Genomic DNA, 22,915 nt, shown 5'->3' with positions numbered 1-22,915 from the left:
ATGAAAACTTTTGTTCTAAAAACAGAAATCCTCCAAAAATAGTAGAAGGGAAATCCTCTAATGTAACAGGAGGTAATTGTAGAAAGGAGGGTTTTGTCAAATCCTTTTAGGGTAACTTTTAACAGGTCTATAGACTTTTAAAATATGAACACATTATAACATGACCCTAGCTCAAAGCTTATCACATTATAAAATGAGTCTGATTGTCTTATCACATTGGGACTTTATTTTTGTGAATCCAAGAAATCTAATCAATACCTACTAAATTTAATTTAATCAAATGAAGACAAGATTTACACAATAATTGGTACAAAGTAAAAGTTGTTAAGTGTACTTTTCCAAGCCATAAACCCTAACAGCCATTGAATTTTTTTCCTTTTTCTTTGGTAGTTTCAAGCCACAGACTTTGAATTCAAAGGCTGAGCTAACTTGATTTTGAAAAGTTCCATAATTATGCCAACAACACCGCAAATATTTTCACATTCATTTAGAAGTTATTTACCAGTAATCATGAGCTATTGTCTTTCTTGTTTAATATTTATTGGTTCTTTTTTTTAATATTAGGCTTTTATCATTAGTATTAATTATATGTGGCCTTTACCTAGCTTAATGTTGGTTTTTATTTGTTATAATTAAATACAAACCATCCTTTTTTGAAATTGACTTATAAACCAAATGTTGGGATTAGAGCCAATATCTCAGCCACTCAATTTTTCATGCTATGACTGGGTAGCACATAATCATAAAGTAATAGTAATTGTGTGAATCCTATGATATGATACACATAGTGGCTTAGTACTTGCCTTTAGCTTTTATATAAATATAGTTTTAATTTAATAAATTTATTACACTTTATAAAATATTTTAATTTAAAAAATATTAGATAATTATAGTTTTCTATAATTGTATTAATTATAATTATAATTATAATTTTATTTATAAATATACTTAATAATATATATGTTCTATTAATATATGTCATTTGATAATATTATATTACAAATATATTTAAATATGAAAATAATAATATTTTTATAATAATAATATTTCTTAAACTATTAAACTATTATATAATATATGAAAGATATCTTTTTAGCATTTTTAATTGAATGATAAATATTATATTATAAAAAATATAATATTAAAATATAAAAAATTAAACCAAATCGTTAAAATTATTAAACATTAATGAATCATATTCACCTTAATAAAAACAAACTCTTAAAAAAACTTAGTTTTACAATCTACCTGGCCATTATAAGAGCTAAATGAATTTAACAACTCAAATCTTACGAAAAATAGTTTCTTAAAATTGTAATGTTAACAATCATGCATTTTAATAATGATTTAATGGACATGGAGATGCTAGGAGTGAAGTTCACATGGTTGAATAATAGGAAGGGTGTTGACCTTATTCAAGTCAAATTGGATAGACTTTTGGTCCTAGCTAGATGGGAAGGATTAACTTCCTCCTCTCTTATGGGACTACCCAAGACGGTCTTGGAGCATGCCCCTACCCTTTTTAAATACAAAGAAAATTCCTTGGCGGGCCCAAGACCTTTTAGATATGAAATAATGTGGCAATCCCATCTTGACTTCTACTCTAGGGTGGCCAAGTGGTGGGGAATGGAATTGAAGGGACAACAATGTATAGACTCTCCATTAAGCTAGAGAATATTGTAAGAAGAAATGTGTAGCCCTAGATGAAAAAAATATTTTGGTGATATCTTCCAGACTAAGGTTGAGGTGGAAGGGAAGTTCTATTGAGCTCCAGAAAGCTATGCAAGAAGGCATACCCACGTATAACATTATCTAGGAGGAGGATATATACAGAAAAGTGTGGAAGGAAACATGATAAGGGAGGAGACTTACTAGAAGTAGAGGTATAGTGTGTTATGGCTCAAAGTAGGTGACATGAATACTACATTTTTTCATAGATCTTCCTCAATTTATAAATGGAGAAACATAATTGATAACATCAAAGATGACAATAATGTGATGTTAGTTAAGCCTGAAGAGATAGGAAGCTAGGTGATGGCTTACCTCAAAAACTCTTACTTAGAAGAGCAAATAGACTTTAAAGAGGAGGATAGGCAATGGTTGATTGATTCGATGCCCATAGTAATATCAGCTAAAGAGAATGAGGAGTTAGTGCAAATGGTGATTGAGGAGGAAGTCCATAGAGTAGTGTTCTCTATGAAAGCTTATAAATCCCCCAGACCAGATGGTTTCCCATCGGCATTCTTTTAGCACTTCTCGAAGATTATCAAGTTGGACCTCCTTTGGGCAGCCCATGATTTTTTTCGAAATTGGGAACCTTCTTAAATGTATCAATAAAACTTTCATTGTACTAATTCTCAAGGTAAAAGACCTAGAGGTCCTTTCTGACTTTAGGCCAATCAGTCTATGTAATACTACTTACAAGATCTTCTCTAAAATTCTATTGAATAGGTTGAAGTCAATGCTGGATAAGTTCATAGGGAAAACCCAAAGCGGGTTTGTTCTAGGGAAAAAAAATGCTTGATGCTGCTATAACAATGCATGAAGTCTTCCACTCTATGAAGAAAAGTGGTAACCCTAGTATGGCATTGAAACTCAACATCTCTAAAGCTTATGATAGGATTAATTTGACCTTCTTGTATAAAGTTATAGAAAGGATAGGCCTTAGTTAGAAGGTTATTAGATTGGTTAAGTTGATGGTGGAAATTGTAAGCTATTCTTTGATGGTTAATTGGTCATCTTCGGGAAATTTTTTAGGGGAGAGAAGACTTAGGTAGAGTGACTCTATCTCTCCCTACTTGTTTATTATGGTTAGTAAAGTCCTGGGAAGAGTGTTCATGAGAAAGTTGGAGGAGGGGATAATCAAAGGCATTAAACCTACTTCCACTCTACCTCCTGAAGTGATTCAACAGTTTGTGGATGATAGCTTTCTTAGTGGGGAGTCCTCGGTGGGTGAAGCTAGAGTTTGGAAGTTAGTGTTGGAGATATATGTAGTGAACATAGGCCAAAAGATCAATTTTGATAAAAGCAATGTGTTCTTCTTTAATACCCCCCTGAGATTCAATGGAGGATTGTTAATATTTTAGAATGCAACATTGCTAAGCTACTGAATATTTATTTGGGTCTCCCATTAATCGTGAAAGATGTGAGTAACAACTTTTAAAATGGGATTCTAGAAAGAATGGAGAAAAAATTGATTGATTGGAAAGGTAAAACCCTGAGTAGTGTGGGCAAGCTTCAATTCCTGATTTCTTCCCTCCAAGGATTACCAGTGTATTTCCTATCCTTATTTAAAATAACTAAGTGTATGGCTAAGAAATTGGAGAAAATTCAACCTACCTTCCTTTGGTTTGGAGGGAGTGAGAAGATTAGAATAAGTTTGGTCAGCTAGGAAATGGTTTGTAAACTGAGGCAAAAAGATGGTTTGAGAGTAAGGAAGATAATTGATCTAACCAATGTGCTTCTCACTAAGATGGGGTGGAACTTGATGAAGGGAGAATCTAATTGGTGCAATATTATGAGAGCTAAGTACCTTGAAAATTTAATGTTCTCTCATTGTACCTGGAGAAATGATCTTCGTATGGGCTCTAAAATCTGACAAAATATTGTGAGAAATAGAACCCTTTTGAAGGAGGGTGTTAGGTGGCTTGTGGGGAATGGTCACCAAATTAATTTTTTGGAGGATCTATAGTTTATAGATAAACCTTTAATAAAAACAAAGTTTGGGTCTCTCTGGTATTACCTAGAGGACTAGGGGTTGGAAGGGTAACTAATTTTATTTGTAAGGGAAGAAGGTAGAAAAAGGAAAAGTTGCAATAGAATGTTATGGTTGGAAGGGAGCTAATCGATAATCTTACTTCTTTGTTGGAGGAGTACAAAATCTCAGGAAGAGACAGGATTGATGAGTTCATTTGGAAGGCTACCTTGACGAGGGAGTTCTCGGTTAAATCTACCTAGAAATTATTGGTTGACAAAAATCTTGAACCTAATGACTGGGGGAATATTTGGTTTAATCACTTAATCCTGAAGATCAATATTTTCTGGTGGACCACCATTCATGGGGAAATTCTCACTATAGACAAATTAAAGAAGTGGGGATTTCAATTACCAAATAAATATCATGTGTAAAATGGAGGAAGAAAACATCAACCACTTATTCTTGCATTATAGTTTTGCTTCAAAGGTGTGAGAGAGAATTCTTCAGATGTTGGAGGTGAATTGGGTGTTTAATGTGGATATGGGGCAATTGGTAATGAACTGGAGGGGCCCCTTTACAGACCCCCTCCTGAGCTATCAATTAAAGATCATTCTACACCATGTTTATTTGGGTATTTGGAAAGAGCAAAATAATAGGGTGTTTAGGAATGAGGAGAGAGAGGAGTTTGTTGTGGTGGAAAGGATCTACAAATTGATATTCGAGAAAATTAGTTGCACCAAGTGGAAAAAACTAGTGTTTCCCCCTTCTACCCTTGAGGTGAGGGTGGCCAAGTGCTGGTCATTGGCATAAGGGATTATGGAAATTGATAATTCTAATCTTTTGTCTAGAAAAAGAACATGGTGGAAACCCCCGCCTCCTAATTGGGTCAAACTCAATTTTGATGGTGCAACCAAAAAGGAGGGTTCAACGTGGGGAGGGATAGTCAGGGATAGTAAGGGAAGGATGTTGTTGGCATATATAGGTTAGTTAGGGAAAATTTCTAACAATACAGCGAAGGTGATGGCCTTGTACTGGGGCTTAAAATTGGTCATAAGTGTGGGCTAGAGGGATGTGCAAATTGAAGGAGATTCTAAAATAATTATTGAGACTATCAAAGGTAATATCAGTGAGGGATGGGCTATCAAACATGTGACTGATGATATAAAGTACCTATTAACCATTTTTAATAGGTTTGATTTGAATCACATATTTTTGGAGGGAAATAGTGTGGCTGATGGAATGACATTGATTAGATTAAGGGTGAAGGGGCTTAGATGTTGGAGGGATTTAAATGCATTTCCAAAGTTGGTAAGGGAGTTAGTGAACCACAAAGTGAGAAATGATGAGTCCTAGCTAGTTATTTTTTATGCTATTGAGCTAGTGGGGAGGACATGTCCTTGAAGTACAAGTGGCAAGGAGTAAAGAATCAAGTACATGTAATAATAAATACACATGGCCCAAAAATTGGAAGTTTAAAATGGGGGATTTTTTATTTATTTCCCTAAATGTGTCATCATACACCATGCAAAGAAAGGAATTAATTTTTCAAGGTTTGATGTGCATTGGGAATGATAGAAATGATTTGGGGATAGATCATGGCGGCCAGCACGTAATCTTTCTTACCGAGTTGCTTGTTTTCATTGTTACTATTAATTGTGATTATCATCTCCACTTTTGGGTTTTTTTGCCTAAGTGTGAATTCCTCTTTAGAAACCCTATCTAGGCTCTGAAGAGAAAGAGGGGAGAGGAAGAAATTGCAGAGATGGGTGGTGAATTGATGTGCATTGAATTGGTTGTGATTGATGAAAATATGAGGAAGCCCCTCGTGTGGTACTTACTAAAGGAGGGTTGTTTTTGTCTCATTTGTGGAGGCATTTAATGGGCACAAGGAGAATTTCTCTATGCAATTTGCTAACTACTGGAAGAACTGTAGAGTTACCATAAATGGTATCTACTTTCATATTTTGGAGGAGGCAATTGCTCTGGTGATAGGCTTGGCCATGAAGGGTAGGAAATGGTAGAAGGTGATTAGGGTGATAGATTATATGAGCCTGCAATTTTTTTTCATGGATGGTGTGGAACCGATTTAGCATAGAGGTAGTTTCCTACAAGAGAAGCTTCTTGACATTTGGAATGAGGTTTGTTTGGTTTTGATGAAATATCTTACCTTGGAAGGAAGGTATGGAGTCTGCTACTACTATCACTTTCCTCTCCTTAATCATTTTCGCCACCATGATTTGATTTCACTTCCTTTCTTCCTGCTACATGAATTAGAGGATATTGTTGTTGATGTGAAAGAAAAAATCAAAAAGGGGGTCAATTTTATAGTTTTACACTAGGGTTTAATTTTTAGGCTGTACCAATTCCACCTCACCCTGGCCCCCACTAGGATTGTGGAAATTGACATTCTTGACCATCTGAACCTACAATCCCAAATGATTTCCCTTAGGATTACAGGTCCCAGAGCCCCTACCCCACATCTTTCACCTAGTGGGTCCCTAGTGAATCCCTCCCCCATGGGGAAAAGTGGGAGGTAGGATAAAGGGAAGGAGTAGGAGGTGGTGGAATTGGAGCATGAGGGGAGAGGGGGTAGGAGGAGGTAACGGAGGTTAGTGAAATCTAATGCTAAGATGAAGTTGAAGGAGGGAGCCTCACAAGAGGAGGAGTTGGATTTAGAGGATTTGGGCTGCCCCAAATGGAGGATGAAAGAAAAATTGGTTAACCTTGGGGTGGGAGGTATGGAGGAGGTGGAGGAGGAGGCTTTGGATTCTTCTAGGTCAAATTTGAGTGATGAAAAGGAGAATAAGGATGTGTTGCATGTTTTGGTGACAATTGAGCTAGGGTGTGTGGACCTAACAAAGGATCAGTTCTCTAATACAGTGGATAGGATGCCTGCACCCATAATGATCTTCTCCCTTGTTAAGGTTGTTTCTAAAAATGCTACTAACCCTCTGTTTGTGTAGGATACTGCTAAGACTAGTATTGATGGCCATCCAGGTGGTTTGCATAAGGCTGGTAATGAGGTGTGGGAGAGAATCCATGTCCTAGAGGAGAGACTACACCAACTAACCAAGTTCATGGTAAAAGTGACACACACAACTACTACCACTCTATGCCTACTCAAGGATGCTAAAGGGGACTTGTCTAAGGAGGACTCTAAGATGCTATTTAACTTCCTAGTGGAAGATTGGGTGAACATCCTCCTATGGAGGAAAGAGGCCAAAAAATCTTAAGGCCTCCCTTCTTTTTCTTTTTATGTTGTTAATCTGCAGGTTACCGAACTTATTAGTTTGCAAGGTTGTTATGGGTATGTGCAAGATCATGGTGTGCCAAAAACTGGTGATCTGAAAAATTTGTAGTTCTGAAATATCTCAAACCATTTCAAAATCTATTCCAACTTTATTTCCACCCACCCTAATACTAAATGAAAACAATTAATATATTTATAAGGTCTACTATATATTTTGATACCAAACCTATATGGTCAACTTTAAAAACATCTTGAAAATGTGCTTTTGGCCTATTTTTATGTGATTTTTACTACAAACATGTAGCTGAAAACTTTTTTTCCACCAAAATTTGATGAAATGAAAAGGGTTTCTTAAGAGTATTCTTATCTTTCCATAAATGTAATGTTTATGAAATTATGAGTTTACTAATTAATTATTAATTATTTTCTAATGGAGTTATGTATAAAGTGTTGACTGACACACTACCTAAAAAAAAACTATAACTTTCAAATGGTACAACATTTTTTAAATCCACAAGATGCATCACATTCTATATTTCTTCTAATATATGGAAAAAAATGAAAAATTGAATTTTACAAAGTTTTTAATAAGTTAAGGTGGTTAGATATGAGAGTTTTTTAATTCCAAAAATAGTAAATTCAAAATTTATTTATTAATTATTTATATAGACTAAAAATACCCAAAAATATGTATCACATCTAGGCATGAGTCTACTACTTATATCTAGAATATTATTAAAAAAATTATCATTTGATTTTGATTAAGGTGGTCAGACATATGTCTACTTCTTACTTTTGTTCTGAAATTTTTGTAATATTAAATTAAAATTCAAAATTTTGACCAATCAATTTTTATTTTTTTGAGATAAGTCCTAGTAGTTTAGAAACTAGATTCAATTTTATAGAGATTATTTTCTCTCAACTTTTTGATATAAAGTTAATAACAAGTAGAAAATTGCATGTCAACTTGACATAACACTAATTTTCTAATTTTTATTGCCACTTAAGGGCATAGTTTGGTTGACCATGATACTGCACCTACCATTATGCCTTCGTTAATATTTTTTTTAAATCTGTTAAGTTTGATAACAAGAATTTTGTTTAAGCATGCTGATACTCTCTTAATTATGGTAGTGAACTTTGTTTTTGTTTCTAGCAGCAATAGGGGATAGTTTAATTTTGATGGTATTCCTCTAGTAGTTGACCAATTTTTTGTTATGGGCTAACCCCCTTGTTTTGGCTGCTATTAATTCAAAAATAATCATACATCTATGCTATACAACATATTAGTTCAATTTTTTTTAAAAATTAATTATTTTTAAAGTCATAGAAACCAAAAAATTTAATAACTAGTTAAAGCATAAAATTCAAAAAGTATCACAATAGTACTTAGCCTACTAGCAAGTACTAATAAGCCTTCATTTTTATTATTATTTATCAACATCTTACCTTCCCTTTAAGTTATGTCTCTATCATATAATGTTTATACATTAAATTATGATTTGTATAGAGTAATCACTTTTAAGTAACCATACTCAAGATCAAGCATGACATAATATATGTTCGTACTAATAGAAAATAATGACAACATTCCTATTTAAAAAAAGTGGATGGTAGTTAGGGGGGTAATTTTTTGGGGAATAACACTCTATAAAGATTTACATATTCATTTGCATTATTTTTTAAATAGTTGATTTCTAATTCAATATGTCCAATTGTAAAGTGTCTAAGTAGGCCCCAATCCTTCTTACAAGTGATAAGCTCCCAAGACTAACTAAAACCAAGGTCAATAAGTTATTTTCAATAAACTCAAAAGCTTTTCAAACTATTGGTTAACACTTAACATATATCTAATGCTTGACTCATAGGAGAACTCGTGGGTTAGCATCAATGGAGTTTCCTTCGAGGTCACTAAAGAGCTAATTGCTAATGGTTCTACTTTGGAAATAGAAGGTAAAAATTGAAGGAAGCAAGCTATGGTGGTGGACATGACAAGCATGGGGAATTTTTTTTTTTTCTAATGAAACCCCGATTTGCTTCCATGGTGGGTTTGCCCAGAGAAAATCTCTTAGAACCCCATGATATGGTTTGTTATGTCATAATGTTATACATAACCTTGGAAGGCAGACTCAAGGTATGATACTATTAACACTTCCCCATCTTGAACCATTTTAGAAATAAGGAATAAATTCATTTCCCCATCTTCTTTTACATTCCATGGAACACTATGTGTGGAACATAAGAAAAAAGGAGAGGAGGAAATTTTTTTTCGTTTGTCACCAAGCCTTAATTATTTTCCTTTTTAAATTTAACAAAGGCTTTCACCTCCAAATCCCAAGCCTGAGCCCTTCATCTTTGAAAATCATAGACATGGGACAAAATTCCTCATCCCTTCATGCCTAGACCAATAGGGATACCATTACCTCTATCTAGAAGATAAGAATGGAGAATGTTGATGTCCTTAATGTCGATAGTATTGGCACCACTATCAAGAGGGAACACATAAATCTAGAGAAAAAAATTCCTTACCCAACCCTGGTTTGGCTAAATTTAATAAATCTACTTCAACTTTTACCTCTGGAAGGAAGTGTCACCCTAGACCCAAACAAAAATCTACTAGAAGGAACTGTGGGGAGCAAGAGGAAGAAAATTTTGAAAATGAAAGAATTAATGGAGGAGGAACTAAATAGCTCCTTACCCTCTAGGGTTTCTTATACCTTCAAAATAGAGACCATAACCCTAGATTTTGAGAAAGGGAAAAATGTTTTGGAACAAGGTATGGTTACTTCACCTATAAGAATGGGGAATATTTGGAGTCAAATAAAAATAAAGATTATGGGGGGAGATGATGGGAAGAAGCCTAAACAAATTGGGGGGAGATCACAAACAACTAGAGGGGACCACTTTAGGAGAAACTAATGAAGTTTATGAAATCTAGGAGATTGAGAGGCTAGAGAAGTCCATTGTGAATATGGTCAAGAAAAATTTGGAACTTGAAGACAAGTTTGATAGTGTAGCCAATTTCTCGATGTGGGTGATGCAATTGGCAGCCACCACTCTTTACCTCATGCTAAATAACAAGGAAGGGACTAAGGATGAAAAGAACAGGGAGACAACATTCTCATTGTATGATTTCATGGTGGATGATTGGTTGTGGCTACTCCTATAAAATCAAAGGAACAAGATCACGGAGAATTAGCACTGGTTGGTGGGCTTTTAGTTTTTTTTTTTGTTCTATGTTTATTAGGTTTTCTAGTAGCCTATAGGCTTTCTTGGTTAATTTCTACTAGACTAGTTCAATGGCCTCTATATATATTATGGCCATGTTTATGTATAATATTTACATTCTAATGGTTTATTCTAGTAGTATTTTTAAAAGCACTTTATCCAAAGGCTTTTTGATGGTTAAGAAGAGGGTTAGGTAATTGCATTGTAATGACTTCCAACTGACTCTCAGTTTGTGTTCTTCTTTGTATGTGTTAGCCTCCATTTTGGTTGCTTATTAATATCAAAAACATACATCTAATGCTTCTTAAGGTGTTTCAATTAAGGCATAATAATCTATCATCAAAAAGGTAAACATGAAAACACAAACCCATGAACATGATGAGCATTAGGTTTTATGTGTAAGTAACATAGCTTCATAATCTATTCCTACTAGTATGAAAGAAAAATAGAGTAAGAGAGATGAAAAGAGAAATTATTACACCTAGAAATGTGGTCACACTACTATGAACTATAGGAATATATTCTTGAAAAATATGACATTGACTAGTCTATTGGTAATTGTAACTTATTACTCAACTCATCAAGATTATGTAGGGAAACTTACTACTAAAAATATCACCATTCTCTCATAACCCATCATAGATTTGAAACAAAATAACCACTTAAAATCCACATGCAAGAGAGAAATACAATACCTACAAAAATGGGATAGAAGATATATCCTGGTAAGCCCTTATTGAGGGAAAATCTCTAGCCTCTAAACCATCCATCACTATATATTATTAAGCAAAAACACTATTGCAATACAACCATTGAAGCCTTCAAAGCTATAGACACAATCAAGAAAACCATGTAAACAATCATGAATCCATACATCCCATGATATGCTTATAACCCAGTCACAACCACTCTATTAGCTAACATGTCTCTCTTGTCTTGCATCAACAACTAAGCTTGTGGTTTATTTTGTAGTAACAATCTCCCACAAAACCACCAAGTGGTATTACATAAATTATATGTTACCAAACCCCTATTGACCCACATCTAATATTGGGCATTCAATTTATTTTTCCCTAATATTAAGTAATGACATCAAATATTATTACAATGTGTTAAGACAACTCATCAACTATATTCTATGGGAATCTCTAGATATGGCACATCCATCTAGGTCCAACATTACACGATAAAATAAAATAATTCTATATAAACAATATTATGAAATGTGTGCAATAGATACTTGTTGTATACATTTCATAGAATCAATGTATAGCCATAAAAAAAACAAGGAGATAATCCCTCCTAGCACATCCACTATTATGAATCAAAGTATATCGTTTCTTTATCTTGGTATACACAAGAAAAATTTCAATGTCTCTGGTATCTAAAGCATGATTTATCCAACCACCTATTATGGCACTACATTTGGACATACAAAGAAGCCATCCATAGAGAAAACCACCCCAACCTGTCACATGAGAATCATAAAATCATATAACTACTGAAATTACAAGACCAAGCACTTGATCCACAGATAATCATATCAATCTATAGCTGAAAAAATCCATAGTTAAACTAGCACCCACAATAAGTGCCAACCCATATGACTATCAATGCCTTGAAATGTATACTAAGTGAATCCCACAAAATTTAACATATCAAATTTATAACCTATGATTACAATCCTCTTGTACAATACCTGCACATATACACCAAGAAGCTCCCACTAAAAAAACATAACATTGAATATGTAACCAATGCACTCACAACATCTTGAGCATAGAAGTGTTTCCATGTAGTGTCAAGGACATCAAAAACATATAAACCAATAACATATTAGAAAAACTCTTATAATAAGTCTCCAAAACTCTCCCAAATTCTCCACATCGACATAGGAAAGAGATAAAGGAATAATAATGTCATTTCTCACATGACATGCACAAACACAAACTAGAGAAAAAAATCTTGAACTAATCTTAAATCCATTGTAATCAATACCAAACATCGAGGAAGGTAACCAAGACCAAAGAGAAACCATTCAAATCATAACTTGTACAATACCCATCTATCCCAACTTCTAGATGCAAATTGTGCCATGTAAGATCTCCTCCATAAAACTCCAATGAAAAAGGTATAACAAAAAATAAACCATACCATATGAGTAATCATATATGTAAGCCTCTCACAAAAAGAGAAAACTCATAAACCAATCCTAAACCATGGAATATTCCCAAACAAACCATGTCCCAAACTCAATCATATTGAAAGAAAGAAAAAAACATATGTACAAGCAAATAACCAATACTAAACCACATCTCAAAAGAACCCACAGAAAATAACTCATGTATCATAACTCAAGAAACATATCAATAAAATACAAGCATAAAGTTAATGCCCTTGAGAGAGACAATGAGCTACAACTCTCAACTACTAATCTGCCAAATAGACCAAGAGTGGGGGATGAGGCTTATCAAGATATCAAAGTATCCAACCAAGACTCAACTAAGAAAAATCTTCTTTTGAGTTATATTAGTTGAATTGTCCTATGACTTTCTTCAAAAACTATCAACCATCCTGAAAAATACATCTCTAGTCCAATAAAAATTAACCTCGACATTTTCTCTAAGTATCCTTGAGCACTCGTAACCAATAAATGTATGCCAACACCAAATACAAATTATAAATATCATGACACGTATAAAAAATGATCGATTTACTCAATATCGAGAAACTAATTGAAGGTCAATGGCAAAGTTCCAACCATAACGTTAGCAACATAAAAATGTCAACATGGTCTAAACCATCTCAACCAAAAAAGATACCATGCTCCATATAAAAATACCATGAAACGTCAAAACTCTAAATGTGTACCAAGAGTATACCATGACTGGTTAATGAAACCATCCCAACACCAAGGATTACATGTCAAATGAAAGAATATAGTATACCTCTATTAAGGACCATGTGATTCCTAAAGATGCAACCATCTCCACAAACCATGATGATAAACACTAGCAAAAAGCACACCTTGCAAAGATCAAACATTCTTGTACAACAATAGGAAGTTGGACATCCTCCAATATCTTCAAACACTCAATAAATTTATTAATGCCAATAAATCTCACTAAACCATTCTACTAAGTCACTCGCGAAACCATAAAATATATCTCCTACATGAATATTCCCTAGGTCTACACACACAACCAATGTTTCATTAACAACTAAAACCAAGGAGATACAAACCAAGACAAAAATTGGTCTTCCATTGCTATAGCATCACTATCAAAAGCTCCCACTAAAATATGTATCCAAGATATGTGTGACATCATGATGAAAAATGTTATAGAACTATGAGAATCAACTAAGCAATCACACCATCAAATAATTCAAAGTACACATCATGAGACCTTGAAAAAGAAAATCAAATAACTATAATCTGTAACCAAGAAGATATACCACCATAACTAAATCAATAATCTAAAGCAATGAGAAACATGAAGTTCTTGTATATCCAATAATATCATGCCGAATTCCATGGCTCCATTATTGCATCCATAAGCCAAGCATCTAAATCTAAAAGTGGGCAATCTTGTACCATAGACAATCCAAATCCAAGATACCAATCTTAATATACATAAATAATCAAATATTTATGGGAAAATACATTTAATATCCAAGCCATAAATGTAACCTATAGGTATAGACCACTTACAATGTTGTACAACTTTTAGACCAAATAAATCATTATTCATATCCAAGTCAAATTCTTATAACCATGTAAACAAAAGATCAATCTAATATATAAACTGAGTGTACAATTACATCAAATTACAAACCTTCAAAATACAATGCCATAAACTCCAATATTTTGACTAGAAAACGAAGGAAGAGGATCATGTACCTAGATAATAGAAAATTACTACAACCATCTTTTCTCTGGGCCATTACAACCAAGCAACAGAGATGCACACTCTAACATTGGTAGTTAGAGTTCTACCCAACTAAAACAACAAATTTAATCAAAATTATCCATGTTCTTTAAGTACCTAGAATAAACTATACTTATACCTATGTTTAATCTAGCAAACTTGCTAACCATATTCCAAGTTTTCCTACCCCAACAATAGTGCGGATTAAAAAATTTAACAATTTTTAGATAAAACCTTTGCATAATCGAGAGGTTCAAAGTCTTTAAAAAAATAGAATAACATAGGACGTACTAAGAATTAAAAAATACCAAAGTAAAGGTAATTAAATATGTAGCCTTTGTTATGTTCTCCTAGTCTTCATTTAGGTACCCAATTTCTTCTATCCAGTTCTTAATCACTATGGCACTCTTTATCTCCTTGCATTTTTCCTTGTTAGCGTGGCTCACTATTTTTAGTTTTCTTTTCCCATTAATGAACTGAAAAATAGCATTTCTCATCATCTCTTTCTAAAATTTCAAAATGGAAGACATACCCTCTCCTAATTGAAGACTAGTGACACAAAATTTGAACTTTTTATTTAGGTCATCAATCTTCTGATTAATTTCTACAAACTTATCAAAGTAATCCTTCTTAAACACTTCCATCCTCCTCTGAACATTGGGTAGTGAATTCTCCATGTCCCCATCTTCGATTTTTTCATTAAATTTAATCCCCTCATCACCTCCAATAACTCCTAAGTCCACCACCATTCTCTTTTCCTTCTAAAACTCATTCTCATCATCCATTTCTACTACGTCCACATCAAAATCATCTTCATCAGAGAAATAATAACCATATTTCTTCTATGTTTTTTCCACTTTCATTTCTTTAGCCTTGTCCTCCATTTAAGAGTGGTGATATTCCTCCTTACTCTCTTGCATGTAATTCTTTCCTTTTTTACTTTTCAACCTCATAGATCTCCTCTCACCTAAGCTAAAATTTTCCTTTTGCATTTTAGAATTCAAAGATCTCTCCTCCTCATTTTTTAAATTCACCTCCCCATCATGCTTATCAATGTCAATAATATTGTTTAATCTTTCTATTTAATGTCTTAATTGAGAAAATAAGATATTGAGAGGGGAGGGAGGGGTTGAATCAAAATCTATAACACTTTAAACCTTTTTAATACTTTAGTGCATTCACCAAATTTTCCATCTCATATGCAATACATGCATAAGTTATAAAATCAAAATGTAGTTATATGGAGCTCTAATATGTCTATCACATGCATGAAATGTTCAAACATAACAAAGAGATTTGGTTACCTTGAAAAACTCCAAGGTGAAGGTAAAATTGGGGTAGCAATGATAGCCATAAATCTTGACAACTACAGTAATAAAGTTAACTTGTTAGGGTTAGAATTTTTACCATATCTAATGATATAACCTATGATAGGTCTTTACTATTTATGTTACTCGGTATTCACTATAAATTCTGCTAACATTTGGTATATACTATGCTCAACACATTCTTTGTAAATTGACATCAATATTCTCAAAGTACTTGAAAATCATTAGAATCATCTTATAATTTGAAAATACTTCATGACTAAGACTTGATCGGATCCTATAGAGCTCAACATATACATGTTTATACAAAATTCTTTACATGATTCAACATATATAGAGTAGCTTGATCGTAGTGATGACTTTTTAACTCTATCTACTATATGACTATGTGTTTGACACTAATAGATAACAATTAGAGATACCAACAATATTGCCCTTTGCCATTAGTGGCAAATACACTTTGTCATGATTCAATCATTACAATAATAATAAGAGGGACCCCCTTAAGCCTATGACTTAGTTCATATAAAAATACAAAATTGATGACTATTGCCAAATAAATTAACAATATATATTGCCAAATTTTGATATATACTTCCTTTGGCTTGCATTAGGGCCTCCATTAATGCTATGTACTCATGTGGGTGGAAGCCAACTATCTCAGTTGCTATTGTGCCTTGTGAACTAGGTCTTCACTATATAGCTTGATATCTTCCATATAACATGGCCTATACACCAATTTAGCATTTGAAGTACTTAGTCCATATGGTAATGCTTGGTTAATATAAAAAATTTCACTAATGTTCGACATTAACTGTGTAAATGATTCTTTTGCACTAGCCCTTTTGTAAATATGTTCTTATGCATCTTTACTTATGCAAATATAAACTTTAGCTCTTTTTATTTGTAATTGATGTTTGGTATATCATTAGATGTATAGGTCAAGCCTTTTAGGCCTTGGGCCTTGAAACTACCGAGGACTAGGTTGACCTAGGTGAACATGCAATAACCTCGTCTAGTCCAAATTGACCTAGGGCGATCTGACCCTAGAGGTTAGGTTAGGGGAGCCACAGGAGGCTTAGGAAAATTGTAAGAGAAATAGGGTAGAAAGAGGAAGAAATAAGGATAAAAATGGATCAAGCATAGGTACTTCCATGTTCTGCAAAAGGAATTATGAAGAGGGAGCTAAAAGGTATTAAAAAGGAAAGTGCACCCAATTTGAGATAGTAGACCTTTTCCTACCAACTAATTGATCCAACCTTGAGGATTTACCAATATATAGTGAATAATGTAGGACCTCACTAGCAAATTAAATTACACATTTTATTATGCTTACATATCCCAAAAAACCATAACAAAATAATTGACTAATATTGAATAAATCACATGCTATTATTAAGTGTCCTTCATCAAGTGAAATCTAGATTCTACTACCTCAAAAAAATCATCATGAATATGTATTCAACTATGATCTAAGTGTGCTTAGCTAAATTGCATGTCACTTCCTTCCGATGAGTTTTCATTTATTCTCTTGTAACTCATGCAATCCTTCAAATAGATTTTGTGCACATGGTAATAACATCTATATATATCCACAAAAATGATTCTGAGCTAACATAATTATGTTCCACCACCTCTGACCTCATTGATTAAATAATCAATTCTAGTGTTACAAATCAAAGTGGAAGCCTTGGTTTTGAGTACCATTCTAAAAATTGAGACAAATTGATCCCCTCTAAGAGATTTTCATGCATGTGTACCTAGCTTCCACTTTGAGGCCTATGTTGTGTTTCAAGTGTTTAAAACTTTTCATTCAATATATGCATGCATCCCATAATGATAAGTTTTTATTCCAAGTCATTTTGTGAAGTTTCATTTTGAGCATTGTTCAAATTTGCATGTTTGCCTAACTGTCAAACGATAATAGGAAGCCTAGTTTGTAATTGAATATCTTGCACCTAATTAAGTTTCATGACTTGCCACTTTGGGAATATTTCATATGCATATCAAAGAATCTATTTTTTATATTTCATGTTGTTTAGATATTTTTTGACTAGGTTTTGAATCCTAGAAGTTGGTTATTTACTGTTGTAATGCTGATGTATATTATTTAGAATTCTGCGAAGCCCTATTTGAATAGTTATAACTTTGACTTAGTTGACCCTATTGAAGAAATTATTTTTGAATTGGATTCTAGGGTTCAGATACATTCTATGTTCTAGATTTGAGCCTAGCACGAGTCCATTTGACTAGTTTTCAAACACAATTCTAAAAGAAAATTTTGATTTTTCACTTGTGTCTAAAAGTACAGATTGACTGGTAGTCCTATTTGGGATGTTATAACTTTGAATCCATTATACATGTGTTCAAATTTATTGTACCACTATTTTTTACTTTGAAAATACTTAAGTGTGTATATTTTCTAGTCTTAATAAATCTATCTGCACACTTTACCAAGTCCATTCCATTTGTGAAAATCAGTGTTCTGCTAGTCTTCCTAGTTTTGCAATTCTAGGAACCCAATTTTGCACACTTGCCAAAATTTTCTAGTTATTTATCATGAGCCCAAATCATAGATTTGTATTTTTCATATGATATTGAACTAATGCCCCAGTTTTCATGCCTTCAAGTGTCGATTTGACCTATTTTTAAAGCCAAATCCAAACACAATTAATGTTTTTCTGACATGTTTGATTGTAGGCATTTTCAGGTGACAAACATTGAAAGTCAATTTATTTTGACCCATATGTCATCATGAGATGAAATTTGGTAGGGCAAAAGAGTGTGAACCAAGGAGTAGATATATCAGATTTGAGAGTTTGTTTGTTTGATTTAGTCAGTTTTTAAAGCAAGTTTTAAAGGCTTCCTAGAAAAAAATCATAGTTTGCAAGAAGGGGGAAAATGATTTTTTAAATTATGTAATAGTGATTGAATTTAAATCTAATCAGAACTAGGTGATTAATTGATCAATTCAAAGGGTTAGGCGTTTCAGTTTGAAATTTTTTAATCGAACCCACTTTAGTGGCCAACTAATTCCATTAGGCAAATAAAGTTTGGGATGTGGAAAGTATTATTGGGATGAAGTTTTAGCATTGATTTTTCTTTTAATTTGGTATTCATATGTCATCATTTGAGAGTATGTGGGATTGCATACATGCAATAAACAATAAATTAATTGAATAAACCACAAACATTCAAAAGCTTGAACTTTTTGTTGTCTACTTTAGTCACGGTTTTTCCTATAAAGATATTGTCTAAATGTCATTATTGTGAGATGAGACAATATATTAGCATCTCCACATTATTTTGGTAGAACTTGATCCAAGAGGGCATCTATATCCAACTAAAAATCTCCATTATTTAGTTTGTTTCCATAGTCACACACAAAAGTGCTAGGACACATTTCTTTCCTATCCTCAAAATAGGGTGCTTGGCTTTGTTCTAAAGTGAAGGAATTTTTAGGTTTTGCAAACCTTTTTTTTCTTTGCTGAGAGGTAAGTAATTCTAATAAGTTCACCCATATACAATACGATGATGAAATTTTACTATGGAAAGTAATATTTTTAATTTAAAAACAAAGAGACAAGGCTAACCAAAATGGTCAAATGACAAAACAAGGGTAGGAGTTAAATAATGTTAATATGAAAGTTACAAATGCATTGAGAATTAATAAAAATATATTATGCATTTGATTTTCTTTATTATTAACACATAATTCTCCAAACTCTATTTAGATTAGTTTTTGTTTAACTTTTAGTTGCCACTTTTTATTTATGCCTCTATTCACATCTCTAGTTAGGTCATGTAGAAAGATTTTCTTTTTAAAATCTAAGAGCTATTGTCAATAATTCTATTTCACCCTACAATAGATTTTTACCAAGAACGTTGCTTGTCATTGACTAAAATCTTGATCTTGGCCATTATTACCATTCAATTTTTTAGGCTTCTAGGTTGTGAAAATTGAAGGTAATGGAGGAAAGAAATAATACCATTTGACAAAGAAAAATGAGTTTTATATCATAGATATTTTTAATTTAATGTGTAGACATTTTATTTTCTTTTTCCTTTAAATGAATTTGTTTAATGAAATTTCATAGTTAAGATGTCATTAAATCTAGTTCTTCAAAATATTTATAATACATATATTTAATAGGAATCAAACATATAGTGTATAGTGTTCCTTCATATTTGTTTCTCTTCATAAGAAATTTTTAATATTGATGATTTTCAATGAACAATTATAAGTTTAATTGGGGTCATGTATGGGTGGACACTTTGAAATGACAATTTCTTCACCATTTTTGTTCATAATAACTTCAACTTGCATTGTCAATATCCAAAATCCTATATCTTAACATCAAACAACCAAATCACATACAAATATGGTCAAGTAAAAGGCTCCACAAATAATTTACCATGGACTACATTTTTATTGTAAATGTTACTATTAAGAGACATTCCAAAACTGATTACTGTTGCAGAAAGCTACCAATTGACACTTACATTTTAGCACTTTTTAGGAAAACATTAGTCATCCTTATCCTTACACACTTAGTTTGTAATCAATTTTTTTTACCTCTGTCAATAGTCTTAAAGTTCTTCTGTTTGTTTAGCTGCAATATACTAAGTTTAGATAAAGAATTATTTAATTCAGATTAAAACTTTTACCACCTCCACTATTCTGAAATTGCTTATGTTTGCTTATATGTAATATGGTTTAACTTAAATAAATAAATATTTAGTTCAGAGTATAACTATTACTACTTCCAATATTTTGAAAGTGCTGATATCTGTTTATATGCAATGTACTTGACTTAGATAAGAAATATTTCATTCAGAGCACTTCGAATATTCTGAAAGCGCAAAGTCCATACAAAATCTACAAACTATTTGGACAAAAATCTGTAACAGAGAGATTATGATAGTTGCCCATATAATCAGAAATGGGAATAAATAAACATGTATTCTCTTTTAAGTATATCTGCTATAGCTATTTATTTGCTTCTTTTAGGTGCTTACCTGCAAATTTTCTTAATCTCTGCTTCTCTGTGAGGCTTAGATATTATGCTGGGTCAGGTTAAAACGAAAAAATCCATGATAAGCACATAAGATATTATGTTAGGTCAGGTTAAAAGATCAGTGTAAGGAATAAATGCATGTTGTCATTATCATATAGTATCTAGTATCTTACACATCATTCATGGGTTTACGATATCATTCATGGATTAATATTATTTAATCACCTGGACAATCAACAATTCACATCAGAAATGATATTATATGGAGAATAGAGTAGATTAGTAAGAATCCAGCTCGAACCAAAAGAAATGAGCAAATGACAGAATGTAAAAACAATAAGAACAAGTATTATTCCAAAATAAGAGAATCAAATGCTGATAATAAGAGCATGCAGTAATCAAATCTTCGATAGTAATGTACTTCGAAACATATTATAGAAGTTATAGATTATAGATATGATCAATTCATTTGTAATCTTTACCGTGGAGTCAGGTCCTCATATTTGTGTGAATGGATCATACCATAAAAATCCCCAGTAATCAACATCCTAGTCTGAGTTTGCTAGATAATCAGCATTCCAGTAGCAGTATGAAGGATAATCAGCATTTAAGTACATCAGAGGGTTTCATTGGACTCAAATGGTATATCAACAAGCCCATCACCTTCCTGAGCTTGATAGCCAATCTGCTGGTCTGCATGGCTTTCGCGTTTTTCTTTGAACACATGGCAAACCACCCATTCCTTGTGCAAGAAATTGCAAAAGGTCACTTCTCCCATCATCTTTACTACTGCAATAACCAGACAAAACAGTAACAGCTCTTACTTCAATGGGAGATTTTACATCTTATAAGTCAGTTTGAAAGAGATTAGATTATCCTAGGAGAGTTTTAGAAAACAAAACATCTCACCAGCTCAGCTACGAAATCTGACAAAAGCTTAAATATCTCTTAGTGTTAGATTTAATTGTTCAAAAGTCGGTCACAACCATTCTTCAATTTGAGGAGAATGGAATTCCAAGACTATCTCCAAATGGCAGATCATTATTGAAAAATTTGAAAAGTAAATGCCAAATGATTAGATCTGTTCTCTATTTTATAAGTAGACCTAAACAAATAAATAAATTGGGAGACTGACAGATTAGAGATAAGGAGAGCAAAGTGAGAAAATTCGTTTCTTAAAGATTAAGGCTACTTGTTAATGTTGTTTCTTTTTGTAATATTCAGAATAATTTTTGATCTGAAGGATACTCATTGTTCAAAATCTGTTTGGAATACAATTCAGCTCTCATGCATTCAGTAAGAGTAACTCATGAAATCAATTGTAAAATAGAATATTGTTGGCACCAAGTTCTGATATAAATGCTCAAACTGTCAGTACCTGGTACAACCACTAAGCAATTAGAAATTATTATGCAATTTCATGTATCTCAGTAAAGAATGTTGACAACCATGTATCTAAGTAAAGAATGTTGACAACCACTAAACAATTAGAAATGATTATGCAATATTATGTATCCCAGTAAAGAATGTTGACAGTTAACCCAATTAGTCCAATGAACACAACAAATTCCTAAAGAACACATTTAAACCTTTCATATTTACCAGTAAATGAAGATTAAGGTTGATCTTGCACAAAAGGATAGACATGGTAACATATAGTAAATTGTAATGATTGTCCTTGCAAAACAAATTGATACATATACATACTTACATGCATACATACATACATATATATATATATATGTATGTATATATATATGTATGTATGTATATATATACATATACATATACATATATATCTATATATGTATGTATCTATATATATATATATATATGTATGTATGTATATTTATATATGTATGTACCTATATATACATATATGTATGTATCTATATACACACATAGATATACACACACACACACATACATATATATATATAAATATATATGTTTATATATATATATATATATATATATATGTATATCTATGTATGTATGTATCTTTATATACATATATGTATATATATATATATGCATACATATATAGATATACATATGTATGTATATATATGCATACATACATATGCATATATATATATGTATCTATATACACACATATATATACACACACACACACATATATATATACATATACATATATATGTATGTATCTATATACACACATATATATACACACACACACACACACATATATATATATATATAAATATATATGTTTATATATATATATATATATATATATATATGTATATCTATGTATGTATGTATCTCTATATACATATATGTATATATATATATATGCATACATATATAGATATACATATGTATGTATATATATGCATACATACATATATATATACATACATATGTATATCTATATATGTATGCATATATATATATACATATATGTATATAGAGATACATACATACATAGAAATACATAT

The sequence above is a fragment of the Cupressus sempervirens genome, chromosome 10 (assembly GCF_028749045.1).
Source record: "Cupressus sempervirens isolate cs-2001-9-10 chromosome 10, ASM2874904v1, whole genome shotgun sequence".
Taxonomy (NCBI): domain Eukaryota; kingdom Viridiplantae; phylum Streptophyta; class Pinopsida; order Cupressales; family Cupressaceae; genus Cupressus; species Cupressus sempervirens.
This window is presented reverse-complemented; position numbering follows the sequence as displayed.